A 26,139-nucleotide genomic window follows, 5' to 3' on the forward strand; every position below is an offset into this window, starting at 1 on the left:
TCCTGGAAGTTGACGTTTCCTCAGTCGGAGACGGAGCCATACTTCTTCAAGAAAACGCTACCGGATGTAACATTACTTGTGATTTTTTCTCAAAAACTTTCTCTCCGGCAGAAAAGAATTACTCTATTGGAGATCGTGAACTTCTAGCCATCAAGTTAGCACTCGAGTAGTGGAGACATCTATTGGAGGGTTCCAAACACCCCATTGTCATTTACACTGACCACAAGAATCTCTCTTACCTCCAGTCCGCTCAGCGTCTGAATCCTCGCCACGCTAGATGGCCGTTATTTTTTGCCCACTTTAACTTCGAGATACACTTCCGTCCCGCTGACAAGAATGTCAGAGCTGACGCCCTTTCTCGTTCCTCTGATGCCTCCGAATCTGAAGCCCCTTTGCAGCATATCGTACCGCCTGAGTGCCTGGTCTCCTCTGCTCCAGCCTCACTGGGGCAAACCCCCCTGGAAAGACTTTTGTTCCTCCACGCCTTCGCCTCAAGATCCTCAAATGGGGGCATTCCTCTCACCTGGCTGGTCATGTTGGCATTAAAAAGTCCATTCAGCTAATTTCCCGTCTGTATTGGTGGCCTACACTAGAGGGTGACGATACTGATTTAGTTAGGGCCTGTACTATTAGTGCCCGGGATAAAACCCCTCACCAGAAGCCTGCTGGACTCCTCCTTCCTTTGCCCGTCCCTGAGCAACCATGGTCCCAAATTGCCATAGATTTCATTACTGATCTCCCCGTATCCCATGGCAATACCGTCATCTGGGTGGTCGTTGATCGCTTTTCCAAAATGGCTCACTTCATTCCGCTTCCAGGCCTTCCTTCTGCACCACAGTTGGCGAAGCAATTTTTTCTGCACATTTTTCGTCCTCACGAGCTTCCCACGCATATCGTCTCGGATAGAGGCGTTCAATTTGTGTCAAAATTTTGGAGAGTTCTCTGTAACCAATTAAAGATCAAATTAAATTTCTCATCCTCCTATCACCCCCAATCCAATGGACAAGTAGAGAGAGTAAATCAGATTCTTGGTGACTACTTGCAACATTTTGTCGAAAATTTCTTTTTTCTTTAATGATTCGAACCTATTTGGTATGTGTTCAGGAATGTGGTCGATGGGGATGACGGTAATAAGATTTTTTTCCTTCTGGGTGGTTCTTAGTGCAGTGTCTGGAAACACCGTGCAGGAGAAATGTATTTCTTATATTCTGTCTATGTTTATTTAGACGATTTCGTAGGGGTTGGATTGTGCGCCCAACATATTGTAGTCCACAGATGCATTCCAATAGATAAATTACATAGGATGACTGGCAGGTGAGTCTAAATTTCATATAACATTTTTCACCGGTGCTATTAGACTGATACTCCGTTACTCCATTTTTTATTTCATTGCAGCATAGGCATCGTGTATTCTTACATCTATATGATCCGGCTGGAAGGCCGCAATTTTTGTTTTGAGTTTTATGTTTTTTGATAATACTGGGGGCCAAGATGTTCTTGAGAGAGGTGATCCTTGGTTGGTGTGGCAATTCTTCTTTTAGGAGATCGTCATTCTGAAGGATATGCCAATGCGTACGTAGTATTTGCTTTATTTCCTTTGCATGGTCACAGAAAGTGGTGATGAAATTAATGTTTTGGATGCTCCCTTTCTCTATATCTGACGGAGCCCCTACCTTGATGGTATCTGATTGAAGGCATTCCTGTTGGGTCCTTGTTTTGACTTTATTATAAGCATCATTAATGATGGATTTTGGATAGTTCTTTTCATGGAACCTGGTTTCCAAAATTCCGGCCTGTATTTTGAAGGTGTCATCATTCGTACAGTTTTTACGTACACGTTTATACTGCCCATAGGGCACATTTCTTAGCCAGGGTTTATAATGGGCGCTGTTGTAGTCTAAATAGCTATTTACATCCACTGTTTTAAAGAAAGTGGATGTAATAAACTTGAAGCCATCATGTGAGATGTTAAGATCCAAAAAATTTACCTCTTCTTCGCTCATCTCTAGAGTGAACTTTATACCCCAATTATTTGCGTTGGGCTTCTCGTTAATTTGGATAATGGATTCCTTTGACCCCCTCCAGAGGAAGAACAGGTCATCAATATATCGTCGGTAAAGGATTATGTGTGCTGTAGAATTGGGGTTGTTGTCAATGTGCTCTCGTTCGAAGATCCCCATGAACAGGTTTGCATAAGATGGCGCCACTTTGAACCCCATAGCGGTCCCTTTTTGTTGGTGGTAGATGTTCTTATGATATGTGAAATAATTGTTTTCCAATATGAATCTATGACCTTTAAGCAAAAAATCTCTCTGGGGTTCTGCAAGATTGACATCCTTCGTCAGAAAATCCTTAACACATTTGATCCCAATTTCATGCTTGATGTTTGTATATAATGCAGTCACATCGCATGTGATCAAAAACAGACCTTTTTCCCATTTGCATGTGAGTAGCTGTTCTATGAGCTGTGTGGAGTCCCTAAGGTAACTTGGTAGACCTATGACATATTCCTACAAGTATAGGTCGATGTAATGGGACAAGTTGCTAGTTAAGCAGTAGGTGTTGGAAATGATGGGGCGGCCAGGTGGGTGACTGATGGATTTATGTATTTTGGGAAGAAAATAAAAGTACGGTTTATTGCTGTGGTTGGTAAGTAAGAACTTCTGCTCGTTTTTATCTAGTATCCCATCCGTTGCTCCTGCTGTGATCAGGGCTTGATATTGTTCATGAATCATCTTAAACGGGTCTTCCAGAATCCGTTTAAAGAATTCTTTGTCCGACAGGATATGGTCTGCCTCTTCCTCATAGTATTTGTGGTCCAGTATCACGACTCCCCCACCTTTGTCTGCAGGTTGAATAACTATGTTCTGGTTGTTCTTTAGACTCTTAAGGGTTTTCTCTTTTTGAGTTAGATTGTTCACCTGTTGTCCTCATTTGATCTTATTCAATTGTTTGAATTCTTCATTTACCAGTTCATAGAAGACCTGTATGTGTGGTCCTTGTGTATGAATAGGGTAGAATGTGGATACTGGTTTAACAGGTTGATGCCTCATATTATCCGTACCCTGCTCCAAGGTACATGTGCTGTTGCTACCAGTTCTAGTGTGAAAGAACCTCTTAAGAGTAAGCTTACGTATGGATTTAGGTCCTGTTTGGAGAGGTTTAATATTTTCATACCTGGTGTACTATTGGTTTCAGTCAGATCTGGTCCGTATGTGGACACATTAGTCTTTCTCTTTTTTCGTTTTTCCTCCTCTTTTCCCTCGACTTCTCCAATTTTTCTTTTGCTCCTTTGTGGGAGGAACATTTCCGGGATCCTGGAAGGTTTACTGGGGACAGACCCCAAAAAATCCCCCTGTGTTAGGCTAGCTAGAGTGGCTGTGGTGTCATTTAGAGTGGTTACCACGGGGTCCTGGCCCGGATGTTCAAAAGATTGACACAGTTGATTTTCGAATGGATCCAATGGAATTTCTTCACCCTGTATGGGACGGGAGTCTTCATGGTCTTCGGTACCATGTCCACTGTGACTCAGGAAATGGACCAGACAACCTGTGTTTTTAGTGTTATCAATGATAATTAAGTTTTCCTGGATGGTACTCCAGTCTTGGTGGTCCCTGGGTGGTGTTATGGCCTCATGGATTGAGAGATCCAGATCTATAAGTTGGGTAAGAGGTCCCTTTTCTAGTGTATATGGGATCACATCAGATAGTGGTTTTCTTCCCTCGAGTCGTTCCCTACATTTTTGGTTTAAAGCTCTGTATTTTTCAGTAAGCCCCCGGCTTGCCTGAAGGAATAAGGAGTTGGGAGTATTCCTAATTGTTGTGTTGTCCAGTTCCTTTGTTGTTTTCTCTGGAGTTTTGAGAGTGTTTCTCATTATGATGTTATCAGGCTCATTTGCAGTTTTTTCTAGAGAATTGTGGTTTGCCTCGGTTTTTGAGTTCCCACCAGTGGGGTCAGCTTTCTTAGTACTTGGTACATCCGTATTCCTCCTTGGTGCTGATGGTTTCCGTTGGGTCCTATATTTGGTATTCCAATAGGACTTAGTCTGGAATATCGGTTCCTCCTCGGTATGTTGCATCCTATGTGTTGCAACATCTTTTGTTTGGTAGTTTCGTCTCTGTGTATTGTTTTCCTGCTGGTTTTGAGTTTGGAACTGTTCCAAGCCCAGTGGTTCCCTTGCAGGTAATCTAGCCGATCACGTTGTAACTTATTGGCCTTTTTTTCAATTATTTATTTTTCAATTTTGTTTAGACGATTGCTGACGTTATTATTAACCCTATCATACTCTGGGTATACCTGGAATTCTTCCAGGCATAATAGAATGGACCTAATGTCAATGTTCAAATGGTCACATAAAGTATTAAATTTTTTACATAAAAATGACAACATTTTAACCCCTTAAAGACCAGGCCATTTTACACCTTAGGTCCAGAGCGTTTTTTGAACATCTGACCACTGTCACTTTAAACATTATTAACTCTGGAATGCTTTTACCTATCATTCTGATCCCGAGATTGTTTTTTCTTGACATATTCTACTTTATGTTATTGGTAAAATTTTGTCAATACTTGCATCGTTTCATAGTGAAAAATTCCAAAATTTGATGACAAAATTGAAAATTTAGCATTTTTCTAACTTTGAAGCTCTCTGCTTGTAAGGAAAATGGATATTCCAAATCATTTTTTTTATTCACATATACAATATGTCTACTTTATGTTTGCATCATAAAATTGACGTGATTTTACTTTTGGAAGACACCAGAGGGCTTCAAAGTTCAGCAGCAATTTTAGAAATTTTTCACAAAATTTGCAAAATCACTATTTTTCAGGGACCAGTTCAGGTTTGAAGTGGATTTGAAGGGTCTTCATATTAGAAATACCCCACAAATGACCCCATATTAAAAACTGCAGCCCCAAAAGTATTCAAAATGACATTCAGTCAGCATTTTAACCCTTTAGGTGTTTCACAGGAATAGCAGCAAAGTGAAGGAGAAAATTCACAATCTTCATTTTTTACACTCGCATGTTCTTGTAGACCCAATTTTTGAATTTTTACAAGGGGTAAAAGGAGAAAATGTATACTTATATTTGTAGCCCAATGTGTCTCGAGTAAGCACATACCTCATATGTCTATGTAAAGTGTTCGGCAGGCGCGGTGGAGGGCTCAGAAGCGAAGGAGCGACAAGGGGATTTTGGAGAGTAGGTTTTTCTGAAATGGTTTTTGGGGGGCATGTTGCATTTAGGAAGCCCCTATGGTGCCAGAACAGGAAAAAAAAAACACATGGCATACCATTTAGGAAACTAGACCCCTTGAGGAACGTAACAAGGAATAAAGTGAGCCTTAATATCCGACAGATGTTTCACAACTTTTGCATATGTAAAAAAATTCAAAAAAAAATTCACTAAAATGTGTGTTTCCCCCCAAATTTCACATTTATGCAAGGGTTAATAGCAGAAAATACCTCCCAAAATTTGTAACCCTATCTCTTCTGAGTATGGAGGTACCCTATAAGTTGACATGAAGTGCACTATGGGCGAACTACAATGCTCAGAAGAGAAGGAGTCATATTTGGCTTTTTGAGAGCAAATTTTGCTCGGGGGCATGTCGCATTTAGGAAGCCCCTGTGGTGCCAGAACAGCAAAAAATACCCACATGGCATACCATTTTGGAAACTAGACCCCTTGAGGAACGTAACAAGGAATAAAGTGAGCCTTAATACCCGACAGGTGTTTCATGACTTTTGCATATGTAAAAAAAATTTAAAAAAATTTTACTAAAATGTGTGTTTCCCCCAAAATTTCACATTAATGCAAGGGTTAATAGCAGAAAATACCCCCCAAAATTTGTAACACCATCTCTTCTGAGTATGGAGGTTCCCCATAAGTTGACCTGAAGTGCACTATGGGCGAACTACAATGCTCAGAAGAGAAGGAGTCATATTTGGCTTTTAGAGAGCAAATTTTGCTCGGGGGGCATGTCACATTTAGGAAGCCCCTATGGTGCCAGGACAGCAAAATAACCCCCACATGGCATACCATTTTGAAAACTAGACCCCTTGAGGAACGTAACAAGGGGTACAGTGAGCATTTACCCCCCACTGGTGTCTGTCAGATCTTTGGAACAGTGGGCTGTACAAAATTTTTTATTTGCACAGCCCACTGTTCCAAACATCTGTCAGACACCAGTGGGGTGTAAATTCTCACTGCACCCCTCATTACATTCCGTGAGGGGTGTGGTTTCCGAAATGGGGTCACATGTGGGTTTTTTTTTTTTTTTTGCGTTTGTCAAAACCGCTGTAACAATCAGCCACCCCTGTGCAAATCACCTCAAATGTACATGGCACACTCTCCCTTCTGGGCCTTGTTGTGCGCCCCCAGAGCACTTTGCGCCCACATATGGGGTATCTCCGTAGTCGGGAGAAATTGCATTACAAATTTTGGGGGGCTTTTTTCCCTTTTACCTCTTGTCAAAATGAAAAGTATGGGGCAACACCAGCATGTTAGTGTAAAAAATTTATTTTTTTACACTAACATGCTGGTGTAGACCCCAACTTCACCTTTTCATAAGGGGTGAAAGGAGAAAAAGCCCCACAAAATTTGTTAGGCAATTTCTCCTGAGTACGGTGATACCCCATATGTGACCCTAAACTGTTGCCTTGAAATACGACAGGGCTCCAAAGTGAGAGCGCCATGTGCATTTGAGGCCTGAATTAGGGATTTGCATAGGGGTGGACATAGGGGTATTCTACGCCAGTGATTCCCAAACAGGGTGCCTCCAGCTGTTGCAAAACTCCCAGCATGCCTGGACAGTCAACGGCTGTCCGGCAATACTGGGAGGAGTTGTTTTGCAACAGCTGGAGGCTCCATTTTGAAAACAGTGGCGTACCAGACGTTTTTCATTTTTAGAGGGGAGGGGGGCTGTATAGGGGTATGTGTATGTGTAGTGTTTTTTACATTTTATTTTATTTTGTGTTAGTGTAGTGTAGTGTAGTGTTTTTAGGGTACAGTCACACGGGCGGGGGATTACAGCAAGTTTCCCGCTACGAGGTTGAGCTGCCGCGCAAAATTTGCTGCAATGCAAACTTGCGGCCTGATACTCACTGTAAGCCCCCTGCCCATGTGAATGTAACCTGTACATTCACAGGGGGGGGGGGGGAACCTCCAGCTGTTGCAAAACTACAACTCCCAGCATGCACAGTCTATCAGTGCATGCTGGTAGTTATAGTTTTGCAACAGCTGGAGGCACATGGGTTGGGAAACGCTGAGTTAGGAAACAGACAATGTTTCCCAACCAGTGTGCCTCCTGTTGTTGCAAAACTACAACTCCCAGCATTCTCAGGCATGCTGGGAGTAGTAGTTCGGCAACATCTTTAGAGCCAGTGTTGCCGAACTACAACTCCCAGCATGCTTGGAGTTGTAGTTTTGCAACATCTGGAGGACTACAGTTTGTAGACCACTAAAACAGTGGTTCCCAATCTGTGCCCTTCCAGATGTTTAAAGAAATATAATGTGTACCAATTGGTAATATTGCCTGGTACTGGCCCACTGGGTGGTACTCCCCGCAATATAAACAAAGGTATAACACTATGTGAGAAAAAAATAGTGGTAGAGGAGGTGCTAAATTAAACTTAACATTTATTAATGTCCTGATAAAATAAAAAATCACGTGATAGTGATGAGTAGTTTGATCAGCTGGGTACAGTGCCACCAATGCGACACTGTTTGGTAGAAAGGCACTGTTAATATCATAGGTTATCTCCTAGGTTTACCCAGGAGAGTAGAACCCCTATTGAACCCACACTATTTCCAACGCGTTTCTGGCGCCCCTATTGGCATAGCACCTTCCTCAGGGGAATTTTTAAAGGGGGTATCACATGCCCATACACCTTCTATTTTGCAGCCAAACAGAGTCTTTAGTTATATCTAGTTTGCTACATGTGTGTTGGGCTCCAATTATTTCACAAGAACCAGCCAGCGCCTTCAGAATTACTGCTGTGTACTCAGCCCTGAAGTGCTGTACGATTAGGCTGATCTTCTCCTGGTTACATTCCGGGAGCGCAGCGTCCTGCAGTAGCAGAAATGCCGGCTTGTTTCAGCTCGGCGCGCAAAACTACAACTCCCAGTATGCCAAAACTGTCCAGGCATGCTGGGAGTTGTAGTTCTGCAACATCTGAAGTGCCAGATGTTACAGAACTACAACTCCCAGCATGCCTGGACAGTAAGGGCATGCTGAGGATGTGTAGTTTTGCAACATCTGGAAGAGCACAGTGGTCTCCAAACTGTGGACCTCCAGATGTTGCAAAACTACAACTCCCAGCATGCCCAGATGCCAAGGGCTGTCTGGGCATGCTGGGAGTTGTAGTAAACAGGGTCCCATTACAGCAATTCATGTCGCTTTACGGCGACGTGCATTGCTGTAAAGGGCCCGACCGCGGCTGAAGATCAATTCACCTGTTGCCGCCGCTGCCGTCTTCATCGCAGGGATCCGGGTCTTCAGGGATGAGGTAAGTACCGGGGCTGATCCCCAGCACTCGCCCGTCCCCCGCCGCGTCCTCCGGTCTTCCTCCCGTCCTCTCCGGACTTTCAGGGGCCGGGCAGGGCGGGAGGAAGTAACCCCCCCCCCTGCGATTGGTCGGTTAACTAACCGAAGAATCGCAGGGGATCGGAGGAGGTGGCAGGCTTGCCACCTTGCTCCTATGCTTTAGCATGGTCCTGGCTGTCTGTGACAGCCGGGATCATGCAAAATTAGCGGGCGGTCAGGTCCCAGAGACCCGATCAGCCCGGTATCGCCGCAGATCGCAAGGGCGATTTCCCTTGCGATTTGCGGCGATCGCCGACATGGGTGGCCTACATGGCCCCCCTCGGCGTTTGCCCTGGATGCCTGCTGAAGCATTTCAGCAGGCATCCAGTTCCGATCTTTTCCCTGCGAGCGGCAGGGACCAGAAAAAGCCATGACGTCGTGGGACGTCATTGGTCCTTAAGACCCAGGGTGCCATGACGTCCCAGGACGTCATTGGTCCTTAAGAGGTTAAAGGTACAGGAATCAATCAATGCATACCATTCTTTCGTATAAACTTCATCGTTTCTAAATGTGGAACCAAAAGTTATTCTAAGACCCCTAGGGGTAATGCTCTCTCTCTTATATATATTGAGAAATTTTATGTCTACTTGATGTTGTAGTTCGTCTCTAAGTTTGTTTTCTAGGCTGTTAAATAGTTCAGTCATGATTTTTAGATCAATTTCATTAAGAGAGGAAGTGTCCCTCTCAGCATTTTGCATGATACCTTTGTCTATGACAGGGACATCAGCTGTTAGTTTATTAATCAGGTCATACATCTGTGATAGGCGGTTACTATAATATTCCATGTTGCAAGTAGTACGAGGTCCTAAGCACCGCTGCTACAACCTTAATGAGTTCAGCTCAGCTTCGAATGAATGTACAGCCGGAGAAAACAACTGTAAGTAGAAAAAGAAAACAAAGGTGCACTCCTAGTGTAGAGGTCTCAGATAAGCGGGTGCCCCCAAACAATATGTAGTAAGCTTACTAGAGGTTGTTGTGCTACGGGCACAACGCCATGGATTGCATGTAGAATCGCAATGAAGACAGAGGTCCGCTAGCCGTAGTGTCCTTCTCAAGTGGCTCTGGGTCACTTCAGTGTTGGATAGGCATCAAGTGGATATAGATCCGGAAAACAGGACTTTACCAGGCGCTTCTCCTCAAAGGAATGACAGCCCAAACCTCACTTGCTGGATTCAGGGACAGTCAAATTTATTAGGTGCTAGAATATCCTCTATAGGCTCTGGTGGAATGGTGATGCCACGATGGGCCCAGATTACATCTGGGCTTTTCATGGCACCCCAAGTGGTGTTTGTCTCTGCCCAGAAATAGGTGGATGTGCACACCATTCCTTGACTCGGGGGTCATGGTACTTTTTTTTAAGTTTGCATTCAAATGTATGCATACTGAGTGATGTGGGTATTGGTCCTTATATTTGTTATTTTTTTGTGTTGGTATTGCATTTAATTTGATTATTTTTTACACTATATAACTGTCTATTATTTCATTATTTATGTTATGGATAGAGACACCCCTGTGGGCTATGTAAGCTCTTTGGGAGGCATCACTTTGTGGGTTATTGCTGTTCTCTGATAATGTATGCAGCTTTACAGCATCCTGTATTAATTTTTGTTTTGTTTAGTTTTCGCACTGTACACTTTACGGTAAAAATGACATATGTTCTTTATTCTGTGGGTCAATACGATTAAAATGATACCCATGGCTAGATACTTTTATATTTTTTGTACCACTTTAAAAAAAATCTTAAACTTTTTGTACAAAATCAGAAATCTAAAATCGCCTTTTTTGACCACTTATAACTTTTTCATTTTTTCATATATAGGGCGGTATGAGGACAAATTTTATCGATACCAAATTTGCATATATATATAAAACTTTTAGATCATTTTTTATAATTTTTTTGGGAATAAAATGGGACAAAAAAAGCTGCATTTTTGGACTTTTTTTTATTTTTTTACGTTTAAGCCGTTCACTGTATGGGGTCATTAACATTATATTTTGATAATTTGGACATTTTCGCATGCAGTAATACCAAATATGTTTTGTTTACGCTTTATGGGGGTAAAATGGGAAAAACTGACAATTTTCATTTTTATTGGGGATGGGGATTTTTAATTTTTTTCAAACTTTTTTAAAAATATTTTTCAACTTTTTTTTTTACACTTTTTATGTCCCCATATGGGACTATATATAGCAATCAATTGATTGCTAATACTGTTCAGTGCTATGCATAGGACATAGCACTGATCAGTATTATCAGCTATCTTCTGCTCTGGTCTGCTCGATCTCAGACCAGAGCAGCAGATCCCGGGAGACGGACGGAGGCAGGTGGGGGGACCTCCGTCCGCAATTACAGATGATCGGATCCCGTGGCAGATCTATTTTAACATGCGCATTGCCGCAGATGCCGTGATCTGCACTGATCAGGGCATCTGAGGAGTTAATGGCGGACATCCGCGCAATCTTTTTTACCAGAAGACTCAAACGCCCAATATGCTTCCTGACCTTCACCTAAGCCTTTGTATACCTGAGTGGATGAAATTGATCCCTGAACACACATGTATTACACGTGATGCTTCATTTGGCTGTGAACATTTGAATGGTTTTTCGTTTACTGTATAACAGAATTTTTCAGTGATTAAGAATTATAATAGAAAGTGCTTGAACATTACTTGAGCATCATAATTAAAAAATCATCTGTATACTCTATTCACAATATGTATTCACTTTAACTGTGAGTACCACATTGAGAAAAGCTTAAATGTCATTTATAATCACATAAAAGGCCATTTAGAGCCAATGACAAAGTCTGCGCCTTATGTTCAGCTAAAGCGTTTTAAAAAGTAATGATTGAGTGAAGTGCCTGCTTGAAACCTTCATGTTTTTGTTACCTGAATTAAAACCAAATTATACTTTGCTTAAATTTTTCAGTTTTTGTATAAATTGATGTTTTGTAACATGGCCTATTGAATGTTTTATATCACTTTGTCAGGTTTTCATTAATATAACTGAAGGAGATACTAAGGTAGTTATTGAGGTCTCTTATATAACTATTTATGTATAGTGAGTGACCTATAACAATGATGCGGAGAACGGCCATTGGTTATTTTTTCACAATAGAACATACAATTTCATTGCTGTGCGGAAGGAGTGTGCCTTGTGTCCAGGTTTCTCCAGGCTTGCCCAATTTCTTTTGTATTGTGTAGCACTTAGTTCCGTATAATAAAACCTTTTAGCAGAGTTATATGAAGGCTTTTCCTTCACACCAGGACAAAGATACATTTGCTGCCTTAACCCTGTTTCTTAGTAAGCTGTTGTTGGCACCCCACTGCTGTTCGGTACCTGGCTACACCCCTAGACTGACAGAATGAAATGGATCAGATTGCTATATAATAAATGTTTCAGGATATAAATATTAATAATGTCAATTATGCCTAAAAGTTTAAAAGTATTGTATACAATAAAATATAAATAAAAATATGTTTAATGTTATAATTCTTCTATGAGTAATTTACACAGCACTCTCAAAGTCCATTTAATATGCTTTATTCAAAGTAAATACAGTATGCATCTCAACTTGACTCAACATAACTAATTTTGTGATGTGTATGTATATTTTCTTGGAATAAAACTCTTATTGAAAAGGCTGCTGTGTAATTTAGATCATATCACTTTTAGGGACATCCCCTACACGGGCAACTTCCTCTATCAGGGTGTTGGAAAATTCACTTAACCTATAATGCTATTATTACTATAGATTGCAACCAATAACTTAAAGGGGTTATCCAGGAAAAAACTTTTTTTTTTATATATATATATATATATCAACTGGCTCCAGAAAGTTAAACAGATTTGTAAATAATTTCTATTACAAAATCTTAATCCTTTCAGTACTTATGAGCTTCTGAAGTTAAGGTTGTTCTTTTCTGGCTAAGTGCTCTCTGATAGCACGTGTCTCGGGAACCGCCCAGTTTAGAAGCAATTCCCCTTAGCAAACATCTTCTAAACTGGGCGGTTCCTGAGACATGTGTCATCACAGAGCACTTGGACAGAAAAGAACAACCTTAACTTCAGAAGATCATAAGTACTGAAAGGATTAAGATTTTTTAATAGAAGCAATTTACAAATCTGTTTAACTTTCTGGAGCCAGTTGATGTGTAAAAAAACAGTTTTTTCCTGGATAACCCCTTTAAACCCATAGCCCATTCTTTCCCACTAATCAACCTTTTTAATTGTCTAAATATCATTTACAGAAAAACACACAGACCGTGTGGTTTATGCCCTGCACTGATAAGTCATGCACTCTTTAGTGCTGAGAACGGGGAGGTGTGTGCAGCCTCAGCCAGTCAGACACTGAATCTCTCTCTGCAGCTCGGAGCAGGAGGATGGGGGCTGGCAGAGCAGAGTTTTAATGATTGTTGGGAGATGTAGGAAATGGGAGAGAAGGATGGCAAAGAAGAATATCAAGCAACCAGAGAACACAACAAAGGCCACAGTGTCAGAATCCGGATACTGGAGGTGGATCCTCTGTGTCAGTGGGGTGATGACGTGGGCCGTACCAGGGGAACGGAGTCTAAGGGGTTACTGGTTTTCACCAGAGCCCGCCGCAAAGCGGGATGGACTTGCAGCGGCAGGTAACCCCCAGGTCGTTCCACCCGATAGCGGTACAAGGGATTAGGCGAGAGCAAGGTCGGACGTAGTAGAAGGTCAGGGCAGGCAGCAAGGATCGTAGTCAGGGGCAACGGCAGAGGGTCTGGAACACTGGCTTGGGACATACAATGAAACGCTTTCACTGGCATAAGGCAACAAGATCCGGCAATACTGGGAAGGGGAAGTGAGGTTATATAGAGAGGGCACAGGTGTGAGCACTAATTGGGCCAGGCGTCAATCAGTGGCACACTGGCCCTTTAAATCGCAGAGAGCCCGCGCACGTGCGCCCTAGGGAGCGGGGCCGCGCGCGCCGGGACTGAGCCGTCGGGGAACAGGACGGGTGAGGAGACTGGGATGCGAGCCGCGAGCGGGCGCGTCCCGCTACGCGGGTCGCATCCCTGCCGTTAACTTTAATGCAGCGCTCCCGGTGAGCGGGTCTGACCGGGGCGCTCCAAGAAGGTGAACGCCGTGAGCGCTCCGGGGAGGAGCAGGGACCCAGAGCGCTCGGCGTAACACACAGGTGGCATGCCAATCAGGCAGGATGATTTGCTTGGGATATATATATATATATATATATATATATATATATATATATATATTTCCCTGGAGTACCTCTATAATAAGGCAGAAAACATATGAATTATTTACCTTTTCACTTGGATCAACATAGAGATGAGAAGTGCAAGATGACCGGTTAGAAAGAATATGATTTTGCTGTACTCTGTAGAGAGTTGTCTATGCTATATCTTTCTACATGTGGCCACCCAGTGAGGGTTTTTGCTAGCATGTTGCAAAAATGTTATTTTAAAGGGGTACTCCGGTACTAACACATCTTATCCCCTATCCAAAGGATAGTAGATAAGATGCCTGATCGTGGGAGTCCCGCAGAGGGTACCGCAGAGCCGACGGCCTGTGACGTCCCTTCCCTACCCCCGTGTGACGTCACACACCGCCCCTCAATGCAAGCCTACGGGAGGGGGCATGATAGCTATCACGCCCCCTCCCGTCGGCTTGCATTGAGGGGCGGAGCGTGACGTCACACGGGGGCATGACGTCACACGCCGCCTGCTCTGCGGTCGACTGTAATCAGACCCGGAGCGAACACGCTCCGGGGACTGATTACTAACGGGGTGCCGCAATCAGGCATCTTATCCCCTATCCTTTGGATAGGGGATAAGATGTATAAGCACCGGAGTACCCCTTTAAGAAAAATAACTAGAGGTGAGCAAGCCAAGCTTGGTAAACCGGGTCTCACTAAGAAATTAAGGTAGCAGCTTTTCAACGTTGCTAGGCTTGGTTTGCCTGGTAATAATAGCAGATGGGATGAGGATCACATAGCATTGTGGCTCCTGCATGAGAGTAAGAAGTACTGGAATACTGGAATACCCCTTTAAGAGTGTATGGCATGGGCTTAAGTATGCTATATTCCGGGCGGCTGTCAGCTGATTTCTGTAGCTGAGGACCGCCGCTTAAGGTTGCCACCCCTCCTACCCCTGCTATTAGTCGGTTCAGAAGCGACTGACCAATAGCAGATCGGGAGTGCGGGGGGATTTAAGTTTGGTTCCCCCGTTTAGCCCACGCACAGTAGTGCAGGCAGAACGGGGGAACTGTCCTGTGACCGGCGCCAGAGGTCCATTTACCAACGGCGGCGGCAGCGATGGGTGGGGGCAGCGGGTGGCAATGATGTGCGGCTGGCTCCCTGGTGCAGACTACGGAAGCCGGTGAGTTGCCAAGCAACATCTGGAGGGCTACAGTTTGGAGACCACTATACAGTGGTCTCTAAACTGTAGCCCTCCAGATGTTGCAAAACTACAACTCCCAGCATGCCCAGACAGCTGTTTGGGCATACTGGGATTTGTAGTTTTGCAAAAGCTGGAGGGCTACAGTTTGGAGATCACTGTGCAGTGATCTCTAAACTGTGGCCCTCTAGATCTTGCAAAACTGCAACTCCCAGAACACTGTTTGAAAAATACTGAGTTACATAACAGAACTTAACTGAAGGTTTTCCCACCAGTGTGCCTCCAGCTATTGCAAAAGGACAACTCCCATCATGCATAGTCTGTTAGTGCATGTTGGGAGTTGTAGTTTTGCAACAGCTGGAGGTTTGCGCACCCAAGTTACATTAACACAGACGGATTTACAGTGAGTTTCATGCTTCAAGTTTGAGCTGCAGCAAATTTTCCGGCTTAGCGCAAACTCCTAGCGGGAAACTCACCGTAAACCCCTGCCCGTGTAAATGTACCCTACACTACACTACACTAAGACATAATAAAGGGTTAAACACTACATATACACCCCCTTACACTGTCCCCCCCCCCCCAATGAAAATGAAAAACATATCGTACGGCAGTGTTTCCAAAACGGAGCCTCCAGCAGTTGCAAAACAACAACTCCTAGCATTTCCAGAGAGCCACTGACTGTCCAGGCATGCTGGGAGTTTAGCAACAGCTGGAGGCACCCTGTAGGGGAATCACTACCGTAGAATTCCCCTATGTCCACCCCTATGCAATCCCTAATTTAGTCCTAAAATGCGCCTGGTGCTCTCTCACTTTGGAGCCCTGTCATTTTTCAAGGAAACAGCTTAAGGCCACATATGGGGTATTTCTGTACTTCAGAGAAATTGTGTTACAAATTTTGGGGGGCATTTTCTCCTTTTACCCCTTATGAAAAGGAAAAGTTGGGGGCTACACCAGCCTGCTAGTGTAAAAAAATAAAAAATAATTACACTAACATGCTGGTGTTGCCCCATACCTTTTAAAAGGAACAAGAGGTAAAAGGAAAAAAAGACCCCCAAGATTTGTAACACAATTTCTCCTGAGTACGGAAATATCCCATATATGGCGTAAAATGCTCTGTGGATGTACAACAAGGCTCCGGAGTCAGAGCGCACTATGTACATTTGAGGCCTGATTGGTGATTTGCACAGGGGTGGCTGCTTTTACAGCGGTTCTGACATAAACCCAGAAAAATAAATACTCTCATGTGACCACATTTTGGAAACTACACCCCTAACAAGGGGTGTACTAAGCCTTAACATCCCACAGGTGTTTGACAAATTTTCGTTAAAGTTGGATGGGACATCAACTAAAATGCTGGTGTTACCCTAAATAAGTAAGAACATACCCCATATGTGGATGTAAAGTGCTCTGCAAGCGAACTACAATGCTCAGAAGAGAAGGAGTGCCATTGGGCTTTTGGTGAGAAAATTTGTCCAGAATTGAAGGCCACGTGTGTTTACAAAGCCCCCATAGTGCCAGAACAATGGATTCTCCCCACATGTGACCCCATTTTGGAAACTACACCCCTCACTGAATGTTAAAAGGGGTACAGTGTGCATTTATGCCCCATAGGTGTCTGATAGATTTTTGGAACAGTGGTCTGTGAAAATGAAAAAATACATTTTTTGCTTGCTCAGCCCACTGTTCCAAAGACCTGTCAAATGCCAGTTGGGTGTAAATGCTCCCTGCACTCCTTATTAAATTCTGTGAGGGGTGTAGTTTCCAAAATGGGGTCACATGTGGGGGGGGGGGGTCCACTGTTATGGCACCACGGGGGGCTTTGTAAATGTACAAAGCCCCCGACTTCTATTCCAACCAAATTCTCTCTTCAAAAGCTCAAAGGCGCTCCTTCTCTTCTGAGCATTGTAGTGTGCCAGCAGAGCATGTCCACACAGGGTGTATTTCCATACTCAGAAGAAATGGGGTTACAAATTTTGGGGGGCATTTTCTCCTATAACCCCTTGTAAAAATGTAAAATTTAGGGAAAATTTGCATTTTTGTGAAAAACATTTTTTATTTTCATTTACACATCCGACTTTAACAAAAAGTCGTCAAACACCTATGGGGTGTTAAGGCACACTGTACCCCTTGTTACGTTCCTTGAGGGGTGTGGTTTCCAAAATAGTATGTCATGTGTTTTTTTTTTTTTTTTTTTCTGTTCTGGCACCATAGTGGCTTCCTAAATGTGCCAAAATCCATTTCAGCAAAATTTGCTTTCCAAAAGCCAAATGTGACTCCTTCGCTTCTGAGCATTGCAGTACACCCACAGTGCACTTGACGTCCACATATGGGGTATTTCCATACTCAGAAGAGATGGGGTCACAAATTTTGGGGGACATTTTCTCCTATTACCCCTTATAAAAAAAAATAAAAAATAAAAATTACGGGAAACAACTGCATTTTAGTGAAAAAAATTATAAATTCATTTACACATCCAACTTTAACAAAAAGTCATCAAACACCTGTGGGGTGTTAAAGTGCAACTGTCATGAAATCTTGGTGCAATAACCTGCACACAGCCTTTGTACTGTGTGCAGGAGGTGTGTATAGCAATGTTTTTACCTGATATTTGCAGGCTTTCATGGTGCCAAAAAATGCTTTTAATCAAAGCTACTGACAGTCCCAGCGCATGCGTCCTTCAGCTAATCTTACATGCACGCTGCTGTCTTCCTCCTCAGTGCTCCTGCGCAGTGCTAGGTGCAGAGAGCGCGCTTCCTCTCTGCACCTAGTATCGAGAACTAACCTGATTGCGTGGATGAAGATGGCGGCGGGAGCGATCACTCGCTGGTAGAGCGAGCGCTTGCTGGATGACACACAGTGGCGCACACGTTAGATTAGCTGAAGGGTGCATGCACTGTGACCTGTGTGTCAATCACACAGTGGTCCCAGTGCTGACCTACGATGGCTTTGATTAAAATCATTTTTTGGCATCATGAAAGCCTGCAAATATCAGGTAAAAACATTGCTATACACACCACCTGCACACAATACAAAGGCTGTGTGCAGGTTTAAGGCTCACTGGACCCCTTGTTACATTTCCTGCTGTGTGTAGTTTACAAAATAGTATGCCATGTGTTTTTTTTTTTTTTTTGCTGTTCTGGCACCTAAATGCGACTTGCCCCCCAAAAACCATTTCAGAAAAACTCACTCCAAAATCCCATTGTCGCTCCTTCCCTTTTTAGCCCTCTAGTGCACCCACAGAGAAATTGGGTTACACATTTTGGGGGGGATTTATCTCCTTTTACCCCTTGTAAAAATTCAAAAACTTGGTCTACAAGAACATGCGAGTGTAAAAAATTAAGATTTTGAATTTTCTCCTTCACTTTGCTGCTATTCCTGTGAAACGCCTATAGGGTTAACACACTTACTGAATGTCATTTTGAATACTTTGAGGGGTGAAGTTATTATAATGGGGCATTTTTGGGGTACTTCTAATATGAAGGCCCCTCAAATCCTCTTCAAAACGGAACTGGTCCCTGAAAAATTCAGATTTTGAAAATGTTGTGAAAAATTGGAAAATTGCTGCTGAACTTTGAAGCCCTCTGATGTCTTCCAAAAGTAAAAACATGTCAACTTTATAATGCAAACATAAAGTAGACATATTGCATTTGTGAATCAATATATAATTCATATGGGATGTCCATTTTCCTTATAAGCTGAGAGTTTCAAAGTTCAAAAAATGATAAATTTTCAAATTTTTCATCAAATTTTGGAATTTTTCCACCAAGAAATGATGCAAGTATTGCCGAAATGTTACCACTAAGGTAAAGTAGAATATGTCAGGAAAAAAACTGTCTCAGAATCAGAATTAAAAGTAAAAGCATCTAAGAGGTATAAATGCTAAAGTTACAGTGGTCAGATGTGCAAAAAACGGCCGGGTCCTTAAGGTGAAAATTGGCTGGGTCCTTAAGGGGTTAACCGGCATCTAAAGGGACATATAAATGGACTCTGGTGGTCTATTGGGGTGGATCAACCTCACTGAATAGGGTGCGGGGGTCCACTACTTAGGTAACTGTAGGGCTTACTTCTCCAACAATCCAGTCCCTGGCTCTGTTATTGATAGTTCAGGGCACACAGATCAATGCAGTTCTATGGAACTACATTGATCTGTTTGATAAATCTACTGGTTCTTCCTAGGAGTACCCTAAGGGGCCAATAAATTATAATACTAAAAATAATAATTAGAGATGAGCGAATTGAAGCTGACAAACCCGAATTTGTTACGAATTTCATGAAATAATTGATTAGCAAAGAATGCGAATATCACCATGATGCTATTGCGCGAATCGCTTCAATAAACTACATTTACTGCGGACCAGGCTCCAGGGCATCTAAAATGGTGGATCCACATGTCAGTATTAGTGTTGAGCGGCGTAGGCCATATTCGGATTTGCAATATTTTGCGAATATATGGACGAATATTCATCTTATATTCGCTAAATTAGCATATTCTTAATATTTGCATTTTATTTTCAAATATGCGAAAATTTGAATATGCAAAAATTCGCATATATGAAAATTTGCATATGCAAAAATTTGTATATATATGTTGCTATATTCGCGAAAATTAGCAAATTCACGAATATGCAATATTCGCGAATAAAATTTGCATTCCGAATATTTGTGAGCAACACTAGTCAGTACATGGGGCAAGGAATGCTGGGAAGGCGGGAAGGCAAGGCGGGAAGGGAAGTAGGCGGGATGACCCTGAATCACATGCAGGATGCAGCCTATCAGCATCCAGTCACCCCTGTGATGTCACAGCCCTATATATTTGGCAGCCATTTTGTGGCTTGCCATATCATTAATTGAACTGCATACAGATAGGACTGACACCACTGTGTGTTTGTGTGTGTGGTACACAGAAAAACTCATTCCAGCAGTGTTCACATCCTAGTCACATCAGCGTTCTGGTGGACAGAGAGCAGTGTTTTTTTTTTCCACTGAAAAGGATTTTTACTGCAGCCCTTAACCTCCCAGTCACTTTCTCCAGCATTGTATTACAGAGAGGGGCAGATAGCTGTGTGTTGCCTCATACATTTCTACAATCTGCCTCAACTTCATAAACCTTAGCACAGGAGGCAGGAATAATTTTTCAGCATAATTCTGTGTCTTAGTTCCACAACAAATCATCTGCTGTTTATACTAGTCTGTAGACGGTATAATACCCAGCAGTGCATTCCTAATAGTCTTTGACAGAGTGAAATTTTGTGTTTAGCACACAGATTTTTTGTGCTGCAGCACTATTGTGTTCTGCTGGTTTTGTGCAAAAATACCTTTTTTTTAAGCGTACTGTACCGCATTTTTCTGCCCTCATAAGTGCATACCACATACCTATATCTAAGTAGTGTTGTATTTTGTACTTGTTAATCTATCATGCACCTAAATACTGTGTAAGTTCACGCAAAAGTAATCACCGGCTGGTGTTATACTAAAATATGTTTTTTTAAGCGTACTGTACCACATTTTTCTGCCCTCATAAATGCATATCGCATACCTACATATAAGTAGTGTACTATTTTGTGCCTGTTAATCTGTCAAGGGCCTACATATTGTGAAAGGACAGCCAAAAGTAATCACCGGCTGGTGTTTTACTCAAACAATTTTTTAAGCGTACTGTACTACATTTTTCTGCCCTCATAAGTGCATACCTACATCTAAGTAGTGTACTATTTTGTACCTGTTAATCTGTCAAGGGCCTACAGACTGTGAAAGGACATCCAAAAGTAATCACCGGCTGGTGTTTTACTCAAATATGTTAATTAAGCATTCTGTAGTGCATTTTCTGCCCTAATAAGTACATACCACACAGCTACATCCAAGTAGTGTACTTTTTGAAACCTGTTAATCTGTCAAGGGCCCAGATACTGTGAAAGTCCAGGCAAAACTACTCACTTGTTTATTTTTAATCAGATACTTTTTTAAGTATACTGTAGCACATTTTTCTGCCCTCATACGTTCATACCACATACATACATCGAAGTAGTGTACTATTTTGTACCTGTTAATATGTCAATGGCATACATACTGTAAAAGCACAGCCCAAAGTAATCATCGGCTGGTGTTTTACTCCAATACGTTTATTAAGTGTACTGTAGTGCATTTTTCTGCCCTCATAAGTGCATGCCACATTTCTACATCTAAGTAGTGTACTATTTTGTACCTGTTAATCTGTCAAGGGCATAGATACTGTGAAAGTCCAGGCAAAAGTACTCACTGGCTGGTATTTTTACTCCAATACTTTTTTAAGTGTACAGTAGCAAATTGTTCTGCCCTCACAAGTGCATACCACATACTTACATCTAAGTAGTGTACTATTTTGTACCCGTTAATCTGTCAAGGGTATACATACTGTGAAAGGACAGCCAAAAGTAATCATTGGCTGGTGTTTTACTCCAATACGTTTATTAAGCATACTGTAGCACATTTTTCTGCCCTCAAAAGTGCATACCACATACCTACATCTAAGTAAAGTACTATTTTGTACCTGTTAATCTGTCAAGTGCCTAAATACTGTGAAAGGCCAGCCAAAAGTACACACCTGCTGCTGTTCTAGACAAATACTGTTTAAGCGTAGTGAAGTGTACTGTACTCCCCTGATATACGCACTAAGTATGTCACGCAGAGAAGTGCCAGGATGTGCAAAGAGAAGTGGCAGAGGCCTAAATTCATCAGGCAGAGGTTGCAGCAGACTAGGGGCAAGTGGCAGCAGGAGTTGCAGCGAGAGGCCTGAGCTCCTGGTATCAGCTAGCGGTCATGTCTCGACCAACAAAGCATTCGCCATCATCGATTGGTTAACAAGGTCATCTTCATAACAAGTGACATCTGATACCCCCAGTCAACAGTCGGTGGGTTCCTCAGACACAACCCTCAGTTGCCATGGCCCGGGAGAAGTCCCCGTCCTCCCATTGCCTCTGTCCTATTCTGTTCCCTCCCCTAAAGAAGTATCTTATGCTCAGCTCCACTATTCACTGAGGATGATCTAATAGAGGACAGTCAGCAGCTACTGCCCAGCTAACAAGTGGAGGAGACATCCGCCGCTTCTTCCGCTAGGCAGGCAAGTAGTGATGAGGAGAGTGACATGGGAGGTGGCGTTGCCAGGGTCAGGGTCTGAAGCAGAAACTGTTGGGAAACCTGAAGAGGACATCAGTGACGTGCAGACACTTGTTGATGATGATGAAGCCGATTGCAATTGGGAGCCGGGTGCAGAAGGGGCTTCATCATCAACAGGAGAAGAGAGTTGCAGGTTGCCCTTGAGGCAGCATCTGAGCCAGCAAGGTGGTAGCAAAGTTGTCAGTGAACATGGTGGCAGAATTGGAAATTCTGGAGCCAAACGTGCCCGGAAGAGACCACCTGCTTCGCGGCAACCTAACTTCCTGGTAGGTAGTGGAATATGGGTTCCTGGTGATGGCGGCAGTAGCAGTCAATTAGTGCAGACTTTTGGAGGGAAAATCAGCTACTCGGCGGTGTGGCAGTTTTTAATCAAGCATCAGGAGGAGGTTCACATGCACCATGGCCGTGCATCAACATATGCTTCGCCACCATAAAGCGGCCTGTGAGAACTGTGGCTCCAGTGTAGTGTTCCAGCCTGCTGCATCACCCAGTGGCACGCCACTCCCTCTTTCAGCCATCAAGATTCCACCAGCTCAGCCGAAGGGAGCTGTGTGTCATACCATCCTTCTGTCGCTCCAGATACTCCTGCTCCTCCTACTTTTAGTCAGCCATTCCTCCAACAATCCATCGGCCAAGCCATGTCCAAGAGACTACAGTATGCGCACTCATCCAATGGCGCAAAAGCTGAATGTGCTCCTGGTTTATATGCTCGTGCTGCAGACCCTCCCTTTTCAAGTGTTGGATTCTGCACCTTTCAGAGAACTGATGGCTTGTGCCGAGCCAAGGGTGAGAGTGCCAAGCCATCATTTCTTTGCAAAGAAGGTAGTACCAGCCCTACACAATTTTGTGGAAGAGATGGTAGTCCACTCCTTGAGCCTGTCGGTGTTTACCAAAGTGCACGGCAGTGCCGACGTCTGGAGCTGTAACTATAATCAGGGAGAATACATGTCCTTTACGGCTCACTGGGTGAATGTGGTTTCGGCACAGCCACAACAACAACTTGGACAGGTCACGCTGCTTGCTCCTCCACGCTCTCAAGCCTTTGGTCATGTGACAGTGTGTGACTCAGCTTCCTCATTCCGTGTCCCCCCTGTCCTCAGCCTCCACTGCCCAGACAAGTCTCACTGGCCCTTCAGCATACCATGTGTGCAGGGCACAGCACTATCACACTGTTCTTCACATGGTTTCCCTTGGCGAAAAGGGTCGCACAGGGGAAGATCTGCTAAAAGTCATTCGTAAAGAAATCGGAGCATGACTTACTCCATGAAAACAGGAAATGAGAACCATAGTGACTGACAACTGGAAGAATATCTTGCATACGCTGCGATTGGGAAGGCTGAGCCATGCGCCCTGCATGGCACACATATTCAATCTGGTTGTGAAGCAGATCCTGAAATGTTCCCCGATTTGCAAGTAGTGATGAGCGGCATATGCCATATTCGAATTCGCGATATTTCGGGAATATGAGGACGAATATTCGTCCCATATTCGTGGAATTCGAATATTCGGGATATTCATGATATTTTTTTTCCATTGCGAAATTTCACCATTGCGAAATTTTGTTATTGCGAAATTTCACTATTGCGAAATTTCGCTCGTCTGCGCATGCGCGCTATGACATCATGCGAGAACGGAGATCATTTCCTGGATCTTTGCCAGTTGCTTTTAGCATCGCGATTTTCTGCTGCCCTGCGAAGCGAAGATGGTGGGGAGCAACTTTTCACCAAGTGAGGAAAAACTGCTGATATGTGTAAGTAATTTCACTACTGTTATTTCATTATATTTAACAGCATATTAGACTAGTTTAAAAGCTATGATATAAGATCAGATAGCAGTGTTTCCCAAACAGCGTGTCTCCAGCTGTTGCAAAACCGACAACTCCCAGCATGCACTGACAGACCATGCCTGCTGGGAGTTGTAGTTTTGCCACAGCTGGAGGCACACTGGTTGTGAAACACTTAGTTAGATAACAAACTCTCAGTGTTTCACAACCATTGTGCCTCCAGCTGTTGCAAAACTACAACTCCCTGCATGCAACTCACAACCCCCTCTCCCCCAATGTGAATGTACAGGGTACATTCACATGGGCCGGGGCTTACTGTGTGTTTGTAGCTGAAGCAAATTTTGCGCTGCAGCTCAAACTCTCAGCGGGACACTACATTATCTGTACTCAGAGAGTTATCACTGTGTTATCTGTGGTGTTACATAGGACTGCAGGTCACATCTATACATTATCTGTACTCAGAGAGTTATCACTGTTATCTGTGGTGTTACATAGGACTGCAGGTCCCAACTACTACATTATCTGTACTCAGAGAGTTATCACTGTGTTATCTGTGGTGTTACATAGGACTGCAGGTCACATCTACTACATTATCTGTACTCAGAGAGTTATCACTGTGTTATCTGTGGTGTTACATAGGACTGCAGGTCACATCTACTACATTATCTGTACTCAGAGAGTTATCACTGTGTTATCTGTGGTGTTACATAGGACTGCAGGTCACATCTACTACATTATCTGTACTCAGAGAGTTATCACTGTGTTATCAGTTGTGCTTCTTCTGTTTTAAAAAAAAAAACTATTGGGTCCTCTTCTGCTTTAAAAAAAAGCAATTGGTTGTCACAGGGTACAAGGCACAAAGGACACAAGCAAAAGCACAGAAACACTCTCCTCTCTAAACCACCATGTGAATCTTCAAAGGAATGCTGGTGGGGAGTAGTGTTGAGCGGCATAGGCCATATTCGAATTCGCGAATATTCGCGAATATATGGACGAATATTCGTCATATATTCGCGAATATTCGCATATTCGTTATATTCTCGTTTTATTTTCGCATATGCGAAAATACGCGTATGCGAAAATTAGCATATGTGAAAATTCGCATATACGGAAATTAACATATACTAATTTTCGCATATGCGAATTTTCGCACGCCAGTCTCATACAGTGGTATTACAGCCTTCTTTACACCACACAAGCTGGAAGCAGAGAGGGATGATCACTGTGATGTGTACTGTGAAGAAAAAAAAAAAAAAAAAAAAACGAATATTCGTAATTACGAATATATAGCGCTATATTCGCGAAATTCGCGAATTCGCGAATATGCGATATTCGCGAATAATATTCGCATTGCGAATATTCGCGAGCAACACTAGTGGGGAGTGATGTTATATACTGGTCGTGCCAGCAAGTTTCTATTGGTTGCTAGGGACGTTGCTAAGCTCTGACAACTGTGCTTGCAGAACTCTCATTGGCTCACAGGCATAAGTAGGGTGGAATTTCAAAAAATATTTGCATTGAGAATATTCGTATTGCGAATATTCGCAATGCGAATATTCGCATGCATAAACCTTTTGCCTTACAGTCTCATCCCTGGGTCTTTAAAGATACCAGCATTGCATTTATCAGTCAAAGGAGATCCCTACAATGTGCTCAGTTTTTAAAACAGTTTGAAAAAAAGACGAATATTTGTAATAGCGAATTTTTTACGCAAAATTAGTAATATTTGCTAATTCGCGAATATACGATATGTGCTGTGAATATTTGAAATGCAAATATTCGTGAGCAACACTATTTGCAAGACATCCTAACAATGGGAAGGAAACTTTGCATGCACTTTAGCCACTCATACACTGCAAAGCACACCTTCCTTGAGCTGCAGCGTCAGAACGGTATCACCCAACATAGTCTGATTGTGACGTTGCCACACGTTGGAATTCCCCCTCCATATGTTGGACCGACTATACGAACAGAGAAAAGCCATCACCAATTTCTTGATGATCCAAGCGGATAGGGGTACTCTCCTGTGTAACTTCAATGTGAACGAGTGGCAGCTCATATGTGACACCTGCCGTTTGCTCAAGCCCTTAGAGGAAGCCACATTACTAGTAAGTCGCCAGGAATAGGGGATAAATGATGTCCTTCCACTGCTTCATTTCTTACAACACATGTTGGAAACAATGGCTGGTCAGGGCACTGGAGACGTGGTGCTGACATCTCATGGCCACATGAGCCCTG

The sequence above is a fragment of the Hyla sarda genome, chromosome 2 (assembly GCF_029499605.1).
Source record: "Hyla sarda isolate aHylSar1 chromosome 2, aHylSar1.hap1, whole genome shotgun sequence".
In the NCBI taxonomy this organism is placed as follows: domain Eukaryota; kingdom Metazoa; phylum Chordata; class Amphibia; order Anura; family Hylidae; genus Hyla; species Hyla sarda.